The following is an 8,673-nucleotide window of genomic DNA, read 5'->3' on the forward strand; positions in this document are numbered from 1 at the left end:
AGGCCTCTTTTCCAGAAAGACGGGGGTGTGTTTCAGTCTGCTGTCCTCGCAGTGCCGTGGGGGTGGTAGTCTACTAAGAACTGCCTCTCTGTTTCAGTTTCAAGGGACCCAGGAATGCAAGCCTTCCCACTGAGTTTTCAAAAAGAGAAAAAATAACTCTTCTGGAAATACAAACTTTGCTTATTGCCATCCACTTATAATATGGCATCATAGGTACGATGGGAGAAAAATGGCCATCCTAACGGTGTTTTGCAGAGTCCTTACACATTGTTTAAACATTTGTAAGAGTTTTATGCTTGATTTTGGACTCCACAGATGAAAAAAGGAGAAAAAAAGTTCAGAGTAAGTGGCACATGTGATTTGAGGAAATAGGATTTGGAGGAAGATTTAAGAAAAATGTGTGGAATAGTAAAGAGGAGAGGTCAGGATTGATTTTATCTTTAGGAACATGTTCTGGGTGATAATGAGCTGTTTTTATTTCAGTCAATAGCTCGTTTTTTGGGTTTTTTTTTTTTTTTTTTTTTTTTTTGCTGTACGCGGGCCTCTCACTGTTGTGGCCTCTCCCGTTGCGGAGCACAGGCTCTGGACACACAGGCTCAGTGGCCATGGCTCACGGGCCTAGCCGCTCCGCTGCATGTGTGATCTTCCCGGACCGGGGCACGAACCCGTGTTCCCTGCATCGGCAGGCGGACTCTCAACCTATGCGCCACCAGGGAAGCCCAATAGCTAGATTGATTGATTGATTGATTGATTGATTGATTGATTGATTTAGCTAGCTAGCTAGCTAGCTAGCTAGCTAGCTAGCTAGCGGTACGTGGGCCTCTCAGTGTTGTGGCCTCTCCCGTTGCGGAGCACAGGCTCCGGACGTGCAGGCTCAGCGGCCATGGCTCACGGGCCCAGCCGCTCCGCGGCATGTGGGATCTTCCCGGACCGGGGCACGAACCCGTGTCCCCTGCGTCGGCAGGCGGACTCTCAACCACTGCGCCACCAGGGAAGCCCCCAATAGCTAGTTTTAAATAGTCATAAATCAGACCAGACCCTGGGAAACACTTGTGCAGCTGTAGGAGCATAACAGAGCACACAGTCATAGGACGGTTTGGTGAAGAAGAGGGGACGTAGCTTCATCAAGAATGGTTTAGGTAAGGTTCTGCCCAGGAGGAGTTTCAAAGATTAAGTGAAATTTCTCTTAGTTCAAGGTGAGATTGTAGAACTCATTATGAAGCCTAATGCCACAGCCCTTTTGTGTGTTGTCTGTTGTGGGTGTGTGGGAGGGGAGGAAAGCAAGAAAGAATACACCTCAAAAGTTTTCAAATCATTGCTTTACCTTAAATTCACTTCTGTGAGCAGGATAGTCAAGATTTTAACTTGATGGACAGCCTTTAGGCCATGTAACATAATTGAAATTACTTAAATACTTAGAGGTTATGTATGTGAAACTCCTAGACATTTCAGTGAAAATTGATAACTGGTATAAAAATGCAGTTTTTGAAAATGCAAAAGTTTAAAGTTTTTTTTGTTTGTTTGTTAACAATTAGAATTCCTTAGAACCACTGTGAAATTTGGGGAAATCTCAGTTAGTGATTTTGATATAGAAAAATCTTACCTTTTACTTCGTTAAAATTTAAAAGAGATGTTTGTATTGAAGTCCTTCAGTTTTACTTTTTGGTAACGAATTAATGTTCTTTAATCTGGCACAGGAATTAAGGCATCTACAGCTGTGATTCTCAGGGAAGTAATGTCATTTTAAAACTGTTAGCTGTGCTTTTAAAACAGCAGTGTTCTTAAACAGTTTTTCTTTCTTAGCGATTCTCATAAAATTTCTTTTAAAATGTCACATTTTAAAAAAATATTTTTTTTTGGTAAAAGCATTTGATGAGCATTATGATTATATTATATACCTAGTAATTGAAAATGATATTTAACTTTGTAATATTCAGCCAATTTGAGGCTATATTACAGGTTAAATCTCATTATAGAAAGTACTGTTTAAAATAAAATCTGCATAACAACAAAATTTAAACAATATACAAACAGTAGACTTTCAGGAAAAGAGGATTTGGATACTATGTGATGATCCCCTTGAATAAGATATGCCTATCAACTGAAGAGACCTTTGTCTTCTACCAACTTATCCGAATTCATGTACACAGACAGCTGCTGTCCTTGGGGCAATATCTGTGGGTAGCTGACCACTTATCAGCACTTTGGCACTTTCTATAACTATCTTCACAACTTGCAAGATACTCTTTTTGATTCTTTTCAATGATCACCTTAAGCCTTAAGGAGGACAGGAAACATGTTGGAACATTTAAGAAATTAGTTGAGGTTTTTGTCAGACTACCTGCGCCTATGAAATTTAATTTTTTAAAAATAGACTTCTTAAGAGCAGTTTTAGGTTCACAGAAAGACTGAGCAGAAAGTACAGAGTTCACATATATCCCCTTCCCTGACATGTACACAGCCATTCCCACTATCATGGCCTGAACCAGAGTGGTATATTTGTTAAAATCCATGAACCTGCACTGACACATTATCACTCAAAGTCCACAGTTTACAACATCACATATTGTACCGTCTATGGGTTTTGACAGATGTGTAATGACATATATCCACCCTTATAGTATCATACAGAATAGTTTCATTGCTCTAAAAATCTTACATGCTCCTGCCTATTCATTCCACCATCCTCCATACTCCTGGCCATCACTGTTCTTTTTACTGTCTCCATAATTTTATCTTTTCCAGAATGTCATATATTTGGGATCATAGGCTATTGTAACCTTTTTAGATTGGCATCTTTTACTTACTAATGTGCATTTCAGTTTCCTTCAGGTCATTTTTTGGCTTTTTAACTCACTTCTTTTTTTGCACTAATATTCCATTGTCTGGATGTACCACAGTTGATCATCCATTCACCAGCTGAAGGACATCTTGGTTGTTTCCAAGTTTCAGCAGTTATGAATAATGCTACTATAAACATCTTTGTGCAGGTTTTGTGTGGATGTAAATTTTCAGCTCATTTGGGTAAGTACCAAGTAGTGCGCTTGCTGGATTGTATGGTAAGAGTGCGTTTAGTTTTGTAAGAGATTGCCAAACCGTTTTCCAGAGTGACTGTAGTATTGCTATCACATTTTCAGCAGCAGTGAATGAGAGTTCGTGTTGCTTCATATCCTCTCCAGCATTTGGTGTTGTCAATGTTTTGGATTTTTGCTACTTAACTAGTTTCAGGGTTTGTCACAAAGGGAATCTATCCATGAATTATTGTTGAATTGGTGTGTTTGTTGGGGGAAGGCTTCCTATTTTGTCATCTCGCTGACATCACTCCTATGGCGCGCTTTTATATCAAGACCTTAACCAAAGGGGTAACTGGTCAGAAAAAAAATTTTTTTAAAAACCTTGTAAAGTTATTTTCCTTTGTTCATCTACTTAGAACTCTGAAGAATTAAAGTCTTCTGGCATATCTGGAATGAAACTGTTACCTGGAATCAGACTGTAAAAAACTAAAGAACCCAACTTCACTATAGTTTTTTTTTCCATATTTTCTTTTTCTTTTCTTAAGGCCTCTCCTAAACAGTGAAACAAGTTCTGGTTCTTCAGACTCTGGATGCAGTGGTTTGATTTGAGAAAAGCTGTCTTTTAAAGGTACCTGGGGGATTCAGTGCAGTTACGTGGTTAATGTGGTAATGATCTGTTGGTATCCTAGCACAGTAAAGGGTTGAGTGATGACCATCTATTCACAAGTTTCCTTTCTGGCAGAGTTAACTTGCAGGTGATAAGGAAGATTTTCTTTTGATATTTAAATTTATCTTAAATCTATATACAGTATTTGTTGCGTTTTCTAAGATAGTTACAGCTGTCTAGACAACCAAAGATTATAGCAGCAGTAATCAGAGTAGTAGTTAATACTCCTATGGATAGGCATGACTACATTTGCTAACCCATACTCTCTAGACTAGTATCGGGACACATGGCTGTACTTGTTCAGTGCTGCTTCCCATATTTTTGCCAAGTCAGAATATTAAAACTTGTGATGTCATTGTTTTGTGGTGTTTTGAATTGATGTGTAGATTCCAGAAGCACAGAGCTTGACTGGGTTATGGAGAATAACCTGTTCTTTCTTCCTTTCAAATCTCTAGGGGGAAATTTTATAACTTTACCTAACCGTACATATGTATTCATTTATCCCTTATGTACTTGAAATCATTTTCAACTTCCTTACCTATCAACCCAGATTACTCTTCCCTGGCCTAATTCATTCTTGTCCTTGAATCTTTCTTCATGGTCTGCTTTCTTTTAATCATCTTCAGTGTTTTTTTCTGGGTTGTTTATCATCTTTTTTTTTTTTTTTTTTTGCGGTACGCGGGCCTCTCACTGTTGTAGTCTCTCCTGCTGCGGAGCACAGGCTCCGGACGCGCAGGTTCAGCGGCCGTGGGTCACGGGCCCAGCCGCTCCGTGGCATGTGCGATCTTCCCAGACTGGGGCACGAACCTGTGTCCCCTGCATCGGCAGGCGGACTCTCAACCACTGCGCCACCAGGGAAGCCCTATCATCTTTTGATAATAGGAACATGATGTTATAATGAAGTCCTGGGCCAGGCTGTTTACATCTTTTATCTCCTAAAATAAGGCCACTTTATCAGGTTGCCATGACAGTAACAGTTTTCTTCCCAAGAGAATGCTAGAGTATTCTGGCTTATAGTCAGTTGCTTTTTTTTGGGAAAAACATTGGCTCAATTGAATGTTCTACAACCATTGTGTTTGTCCAAGGTAATCCTACTAGTATGTATTGGTTAACTATTGCTGCATAGCAAACTACAACAAAAGTAATAGTTTAAAGCTACACCTATTTATTATCTCACAGTTTCTGTGGGTTAGGAATCTGGGCACAGCTTAGCTGGTTGGTCATCTGCCTCATGGCTGTCTCATATTGATTCAAAGTGTCAACCAGGGCTGGAGTCTCATCTGAAGGCTTGACTGAAGAAAGGTCTGCTTCCAAGCTCACTTACGTGGTTTTTGGCAGGATTGAGTTCTTTTGGGGTTGTTGGACTAAGGCCTCAGATGTGTAGCTGGCCGCAGGCCAGAAGTTCCTTGTCATCTAGGCTTCCCAAACATGACAACTTCATCAGAGCAAGGGAGAAAGTCTACTAGCAAGACAGAAGTCAAAATCTTTTGCAGTCTAATTATGGAAGTGACACCCTCTCAAAGTTGGGTAGAAGCAAGTTACTCAAGGGGAAGGGACTATACACCATCATAAGGATGCCTTGCACACAGCATTTAAGGTGCATCCTTTTATAACCTCTAAATTCACAGTGGGCTGAGAGAACTTAGACCATCCCATGTGTTTGGCCCTGAATGTCTTAAAAAGTATAGGGATGATTCTTGGTAGGAATGGGGCTTGAGGTCAATTTTACCAGTCTTAAATTTCTGGAAATGCACCTTTTACTACTTTTGAAAAAGTGAAGAGTATTTACCAATTTTTGGTCTTTTGTCATCTTTATTGCTGTCTGATTCTTCAGAAATAGTATGAACACTCAGATCTTATGCACAGTTCACCTTCTGGATATAATAAGCATTTGTTTACTACTTATGTTTTCAAAACACTTTCACATATATTCTCATTTGATCATCTCACAGTACTCTAAGTGAAATAGGCAAAGCAGATATCATTGTCCACATTTTATAGATAAGACTCTTGTGGTTAGTCTTCCCACCTCGAGTCTTCTACTGTCCCTAATCTCTCATTTACACCAGCACCAGAGTTCTCTAATAGGAAAATATGATTGTGCTTTTTCTGTGTTTAAATTTTTGAATGCCATTTCATTATCCATGGGATAAAGTCGAAATTCTTTTATAAGGCTCTTAAAGAGCTTTCTTCTTCAACCTCATCTATGACCTCTTCCATCCTCTTCTTTAACCATCCAAAATTACGCTTCAGCACTTCTATGGCTTTACATCTGCTATTTATGATGCCTGGAAAACCCTCTTCACACCTGTCTACATGTTCCTTGCCTTGTCCATCTCGGCTCAGAGGCATTCCAGATGAAGAATGGTGTTGCAAGGACAGGGTCTGATAGCATGTCATTTTGTTTTCTTTTCATCAAAACTACCCACAATAAAGCAGCAAGATGTTTTCTTGTAATTAAAAAAATTTTTCAGTGTCTTTTCTATTGTTATAATGGTTGGTGTACCCTTTAGTTTGAACAGCATTCTTTTGAGAAAAAGAGTCCTGGGCAGTTAGAAAGGATATATGTAGATAGAGAAATAGATAGATAGGTATAGATATATAGATAGGGGTGTGTGTGTGTGTGTGTGTGTGTGTGTGTGTGTGTGTGTGTGTGTGTATGCATTTACTTTCTAAATTAAATAGTACATATATAACAGTACATCTAAATATATAAATTATAACTATATAAATATATGACATTACATTATGTATAATATTGGGTTGGCCAAAAGTTCCTTCAGTTTTTAAGTAAAAATAAAAGACATATTTTTCATTTTCAGCAAGAACTTTATTGAACAACGTATTCACTATTCCACGACCTACTGCCATTTTCCAGGCAACTTCATAATTCCATCTTCCCAAAACTTTTTATCTTTTGGAGCAAAGAACTGTTCCAGGTGCCTTTTACAGTCTTCCAGGGAGTTGAATTTTTTTCCATTAAGAGAATTCTATAAAGACCAAAATAAATGGAAATCCGAAGGTGCAATGTCTGGTGAATATGGCAGATGAATCAGAACTTCCCAGTCAAGCTGTAACAGTTTTTACCTGGTCATCAAAGAAACATGTGGTCTTGCATTATCCTGATGGAAGATTATGCATTTTCTGTTGACTAATTCTGATGCTTTCGTCAAGTGCTGCTTTCAGTTGGTCTAACTGAGAGCAGTACTTGTTGGAATTAATCGTTTGGTTTTCCAGAAGGGGCTCATAATAGAGGACTCCCTTCCAATCCCACCATATACACAATATCACCTTCTTTGGATGAAGGCCAGCCTTTGGTGGCCTTCATTATCATAAGGACTTACTCTGGAATCTTTTAGCCAGATTGAGTGTTGTCTTATACTGGAGACTTTAAAATAATGCTCCACATGGCCAAGAAGGCAGAAGAAAACAGCATGGTAGAAGTGGGAGATATAAAAAAGACCAAACTGGAACTTCTAGAAATGAAAAATATAGTAGCTGAAGTGAAAAATACACTAAATGGGATTATCAGATTAGACACTAAATCAAAGACAGGATTATCCATAATGAAAAAAAAGAGTCAGGGGAAGAGGAAATAAACAATGCACTAGTGATCTATGGGATAGTATTAAGCAGTTTAATTTAGGTGTAATTGGCATCCCAGTGGGGAAAAAAAAGGAGGGGGGTGGTTGGGGAAGGGACAAAAAAAGTATTTGAAGAAATAATGTCCAGAATTTCCCCAAATTTCATAAAAACTGGACACATAGATTCAAGAAGCAAATTGAACAAAGAATAAATGCTAAGAAACCACAGCAAGGCGTATTATAAACAAGTTGCTGAAAACCTTTGATAGAGAGAAAATCTGAAACCAGAGGGGAAAAAGACATGGTAAGACACAGAGAAACAAAGATAAAAATGACAACTGACTTACCAGGAACTATGCAGGCTGTAACAATGGATGCCTTTAAAGCACTGAAACAAACAGCAACAACAAAAAACTAAACCTAGGGCTTCCCTGGTGGTGCAGTGGTTGAGAGTCCACCTGCCGATGCATGGCACACGGGTTCATGGCCCGGTCTGGGAAGATCCCACATGCCGTGGAGCAGCTGGACCCATGAGCCATGGCCACTGAGCCTGCGTGTCCGGAGCCTGTGCTCTGCAACAGGAGAGGCCACAACAGTGAGAGGCCCGCGTACCGCAAAAAAAAAAAAAAAAAGTTAAAAAAAAACCTAAACCTACAAATTTGACCCAAGAAAACACTTCCTAAAATGGAAGTTGAAATAAACACTTTTTTAGACAAAAGGCGAGTTAATAAATTGACAGTAGACCAATACTAAAAGACAAGTAACTTTTCCTAGCAAGAAAAAACAAGAACAACCAGATATTTGGACACATGTATGTGAGTAAATAAAAAAGATTAATTTTTCTAATTGTTAAATCTTATGGAATAATCTATTATGTAGAGCAAAAATATTTACAATGCATTTGGGGTGGATAGCATATGTAGAAGTAAAATGTCTAAAAATAATATCACAGTGTGCAAATGGGGGATGGGAAGCATGCATTAGTAAGGTTCTTACAGTATGTGTGAAGTGGTGTAATGTTATTTGAAGATTGACTATATTGTAAACTCTAGCAATTACTAAGACAAAATAACAAAACAAAGAGGTATTTAAAAATATTTGAATTATTTAAGAAACAAAAACCAACCTCAGCAAACCCAAAAGAAGTTAGGAAAAGAGGAAAGGAACAAAGACCACATGAGACAAATAGAAAAAACTATGAAAAGGGTAGATTTAAACCCAACCATATGAATAATTATATTAAATTATATTAAATGAAAACGGTCTAAACACCAGAATTAAAAGATGATATTGTCACACTGGATGAAAAAGCAAGACCCAGTTATATGCAAACAGTAATCCAAAGTTGGAGTGGCTGTGTTAGTCAAATAAAGTATACTTCAGATTGAAAAATATTACTATGGATAAT

This window comes from Tursiops truncatus, chromosome 14 (genome assembly GCF_011762595.2).
Source record: "Tursiops truncatus isolate mTurTru1 chromosome 14, mTurTru1.mat.Y, whole genome shotgun sequence".
Classification (NCBI taxonomy): Eukaryota; Metazoa; Chordata; class Mammalia; order Artiodactyla; family Delphinidae; genus Tursiops; species Tursiops truncatus.